This window comes from Microtus ochrogaster, chromosome 16 (assembly GCF_000317375.1).
Source record: "Microtus ochrogaster isolate Prairie Vole_2 chromosome 16, MicOch1.0, whole genome shotgun sequence".
NCBI lineage: Eukaryota > Metazoa > Chordata > Mammalia > Rodentia > Cricetidae > Microtus > Microtus ochrogaster.
The window spans coordinates 3,075,444-3,080,961 of NC_022018.1; positions in this window are offsets into that span (position 1 = coordinate 3,075,444).

Consider the following 5,518-nt stretch of genomic DNA (forward strand, 5'->3'; position numbering starts at 1 on the left):
GGACCTCACTTTGTTACTTCCTTGTTTTTTCTTCTCTGAAAACTTTCTCAGTTACTGCTGAACTGAATTCTGTGCACCTCACCTCCCGGATATAACGTAGCCATTATGAAAGTCATGCTCTCCGAGGAGCATCAGTGATGACTAGGAAATAGAGACAGTTTACTTTCTCTATAGAAGGAGAGGTGGGGAGGTCATCAGCCCTCCCTCCTGACCTCCTCTCCCACCTGTGTGTAAGTCTACCCAACTGCATGTGATCCCAGGAAGTGCTGGCTGGACCGTATAGGTGGTTGAAGGCCAAATGAAACAACACTTCATCCCAGCTTTGGGAGGTCATCATCAGTGCTGGAGTGAGACTTTTCTACGACACAGCATTTTGGGGACTGTGGATGATCCCTTTAAGTAGGTCCAGTAAACTCAGTGATTCACCAAGGTTGTTAGCATTGTCCCTTTGATCTGTCTGCCCTATCAGAGGTAACTAATTTTTGTTAAGCATTCCCATAAAAAGTTAACATAACTGAATGTATGAAACCAGCATAGAGAATTTTATGGTATAAAATATTGTTGCAGTCCTTCTTATAATTTTAGAACATTTTATTCTTAGGAAGTCTGTGCCAATTTACATTTTACAAATTTGATAATTGGATGAAATGATGATGTACAGTCTGAGGGCTAGATTTGAGGTGTTTCTTATACCGCAGGTTGTATTCTAACATCATTGTCAGGTGACTAGATTAATATATAGTGTTATTTGGGGACTGCTTGCTTTATTTTGACAAGATGTCTGACATAAGCAACCTAAGAGGTAAAGGGGTGATCTCAGTGCACTTGTAGAGGTTTCAGACCTCAGTCATTGGCGGCAGAGGTGCCAGTTTGAGGTGAGGCAGGACACTGTGGAGCAGGAACATGTGACAAAGGTCTTTCAATTCATTTTGCACAGGAAGCAGAGAGCAAAGGGGACCAGGAAGCAGATCTAACCATCAAGAACCCCTTTCTGCAACTAGGACCCACTTTCATGCATATTCAGACCTTCCCTCAGTGTGCTATCAGCTGAAGTCCAAGCCCTTGATAAAAAAGCCAGGGGCATATTTCACAGACCAAAGCCACCGACAGAAGTGAAAAGGTGACGCAGAAACCATGTGTCTGTTGACTTGATCTCTGTGAAAATCTGCTTAGATGTAGCAGCATATTCAACAATGAGACTTTCAAGGAAGATCCAAAAGTCGTTCACAAATATTAAAACTCTATGTAAAGCATATGCTGAAAATATCTTGAGATATAGAATTCTATCTCAGTTTTATAGCAGTAACAACTTTGTCTTAGGGTTTCTATCGATGTGGTAAAGCATATGACCGTATGTATGTTGTGGGGGAAAGGGTTTATTTCAGCTTAGAGTTCCACATCACAGCCCATCACCAAAGGAAGTCAGGACTTCAGGAACTGAAGGAGGGCAGGATTGAAAGCAGAAGCCATGGAGGATTCTTACTGCCTTGTCCCTCCTGACTTGATCAGCTTGCCTTCTTGGAGGTACCACCAGTGGATCACAACTCCCCCAGTGAGCTGGACCCTCCCACATCCATCACCAGTCAAGAAAATGCACCGCAGGCTGGCTCACAAGGCAGTTTGGTGGGTGCATTTTTCTCATTGCTTTTCCTCCTTCCAGAAGGACTCTAGTTTGTGTCAAATCAACAGAAAAGTATCAGAACAAATGTGTTCACATTAAGTATTTCATATTTCTTGTTGTTTGTGTTTGAGCTTTGTTTTGTGTCAGAGGCAAAGTTGGCTTGACCTGTAAAACAACCTCTTAGTAGTTTAATTTATGCCTAAAAAATTAAAAATATCCAAGTGTACTTCTATCTGTGTTTCTCTCTCTCATTGTTTATGTTGAGTTTAATTGTGCCTGTCTGTGTATGTGTGGTGTGTATGTATGTGCATGTATGTGTGAGAATGTCCACAACTGTACCTATGTGGAGGTCACAGGAGATCTTTGAATATTGCCCTCTTGCTCCACCTTATTAACTTTAGACACAATATCCTACTAAACTTGAAGCTTCCCATTTTGACTAGACTGGATTTATCATTTTGGCTAGACTGGATTGTCATTTTGGCTAGGCTGGCATATCCTTTTGGGTAGGCTGGCTTGCTACAAGCTTCCAGGATCTGCCTGTTTTTGTCCTTCAACACTGAAGTTACCACAACCTTACCTGGCATTTATGTGGCTTTGGGGGATGCAAACCCAGATTGTAAAGCTTGCATAACCACTTTCTGAGCCATTTCCCTGTGTCTCTGGTTTTGTTTTAGGATAGATTCTTTCTTTGGAGTCCAGGCTGGCCTTAAAGTGTCCTCCTTTTTTCTCAGGTTCTTCCTTGGGATCACAGGCTTGCATCATCCTGCTCACCTCTGAAATCTGAAATTTTACTCATGATGTTTGGAATCAAATAGAACACATTCTAAGGTATTCTCAAATTGCAGTTAATCATTGACTTGAACTGTTTAGTAAACCAGGTCAAGAGAGTGGCTGTGTGGACCACCTGACCTCCAGAGGGCTTTTGCAGGGTATAATGTACCCTGAAGAACCAGACTGGAGGATCCGATTGGTAATCATCAATTATTTTCATCTTGCAGGACTTTAAAGAGAAAGGTGGCTTGTATTCTCACTGAGAATAAGTGACAATGACTCCTTAATCTTAATGGGACTCAGAGAACACTGCAGAAGAAAGCAGAAGGATTGAGAAGAGTGCTGTGAAATGCTGTCATCTGGACATGACATGGCCGCCACACCCATGAACTCATAGAGGCTGTGATTACCTGTGCAAAACCTGCACATGGGGCTGGAATCAACAATCGAACATGCTTGGGAGAGGGGATCATAAGGCTGAGAAGCTATTGGCAATTGATTGCTTTTGGGAGACAGAGTAATTTTTCTTTGGATGTGTGGTTGTTGTGGTGGACAGCCACTATGCTGATGTAGGTGTTGCTTTCTATGTGTTTCTTTCATTGGTTAATTAATAAAGAAACTGCCTTTGCCCTGATAGGACAGAAAATTAGGTAGGCGGAGTAGACAAAACAGAATGCTGGGAGAAAGAAGCCGAGTCAGGTCAGTCACCATGATTCTCCCACTCCAGACAGACGCAGGTTAAGATCTTTCCTGGTAAGCCAGCTCGTGGTGATACACAGAATATTAGAAATGGGTTAGATCAATATGTAAGAGCTAGCCAATAAGAGGTTAAAACTAATGGGCCACGCAGTATTTAAAAGAATACAGTTTCTGTGTAATTATTTCAGATAAAGCTAGCCATGCGGGCGGCCGGGCGCCAGGAACGTAGCCCGCCACTCTTATTACTACACTATGCTCTGGTGGATGACCCAATGTCTATGTACATATGAGAAGCACTACAAGGATTTAGTGGAGAGAAGGAGGAGGAGGAGGAGGCAGCAACATTATGTTGATGGGAGAAATAGGGATGGATATAATCAAAACACATTACATACATGTATGAAATTCTTAAAAATATATGAAAATATTATGAAAAAAATTAAGTAGAGAGTGAAGTAGACACCTGATATGCAGGTGCATAGGCATACATGTTAAACATATAGATAGGAGAACAGAGAGATGTTAATGGTTAAGAACACTGGCTGTTCTTCCAGAGGTCCTGAGATCAATTCACAGCACCCACATGGTGGTGGCACACAACAGTCTGTTATTGTAGTCCCATGTGATCTGATTCTCTCTTATGGTGTGCAGATATATACACAGACAAAATACCCATATACATAAAACATAATCAAATAAATTAAAAAGCAAAATAAAGAAAAACAAGCATGTGCACATACATAAAATATAAACAAAGAAACTCAATAATTTGGCACAATGATTTATCATTAAACACCTATGACTTTGTACTTTTTAAACATACAGACATGCATAATAAATTTGTTTAATCATAAACTTGTACCTCTTAAAATATAAAGTTAGTGTGATTTATTATTGTCAGAAAATCATTCTATTTTTTTCTGCAAAGCTCAGAAGGAAGATAATCAAAGAAAAGGACACTGCTTTGTAAAATGACATATTTTATGTCTGATATGGAAGAAGCTACGCTGTAAGCAGTGGTGACAAATGAATGGCTTTGTCTTTGACACAATTGCAGAAATGATTCCCTTATCCTTAGCGAGCTGAAAGATAACAGCTCTTTATCAGAGAAGCGTCTCTCCCGGGGGTCATTTTCCCCTTTCCTAGACTCAAGGGGGTTTAATGGAGATGAAATATAAAATTGCAAATCTGCTTATTCACATATTATTTCATTTTTTTCTGACTGCGTACTTGTTTTATGAATGCTTGGGAATAGCTAATCTCATCTGTAAAATAAACTGAAAGCATTTACATATCAATGTGTTGTGAGTATTTTCTCCTATTAAACCTGTTAAAGGTAGCATACAACCACAGGACTAAAGAGCTAAGGGACTCCTATCTTTACTTATTAGTTTGGACCTAAGTATGTTACCTATTCCCATTGTTTCTCCTCTGTGAAGTCTGGAATGACTGAAATCACAAATTATGCTTCAGCAATAAGTGAATAATTTTAATCAAGGTGTGAGTGCTTTTTTTTTTCAGGTTACAAAATCTTATGGAAATCGGTAAGCATTGCAGTTTCAAATGAGATGAGATGGAGAGATGGCTCTGAAGAGCACTGTTTGCTTTTTCAGAGGACCTTGGTTCACAGCACCTACATGGAGCTCACAACTGTTCCAAACAACAGGTCTAAGGAATCCAATGACCTCTTCTGGCCTCCATGGGCACTACACACATAGTGTACAAAAGCAAACAATACATGTTCACACACACAAATAGTAAACAAGTGAGATGAAATTTTGTCCTAGCATTTATTTTGTGTACGTAGACTTCACTTAAAGTTACAGAAGTTGATGCACTCTTCTGAGGATTGTTGAAAATATTTATTAACTCGTATAGCAACTCATTTATTAACTTTTACAAAGTACCTGACCAATAGTTAAGCTAGTAGATCTGTTAATGTTGTTGAGAATGTTTTCACTGTAATCAAAGACTGTGCTTTTCATTTCTCAGCCACCCAGCCCCAAATAATCACATGAAACTATATTAATTACAACACTGTTTGGCCAATGACTCAGGCATATTCCTAGATAGCTCTTACATCTTAAATAAACCCATTTCTATTATTTTATATTTTACAATGAGACTTGTGGTTTGTTACCTCATGTCTTGCTTCTTGGGTGGCTACATGGCATCTCCCTGACTCTGCCTTCTTTCCTCCTCTATCTCTGCTTGGATTTTCCACCTTGCTATAATCTGCCCTGCCATGGGGCAAAACAGCTTTTTTTATTAACAAATAGCAATAAAACATATTCATAGCATACAGAGGGGGAATCCCACATTACCTTCCCTTTTCTGTCTAAACAAAAAGGAAGGTTTTAACTTTAACATAGTAAAATTGCATATAACAAAATAGGTAACAAGCAAGAATTACAGTTACTATAT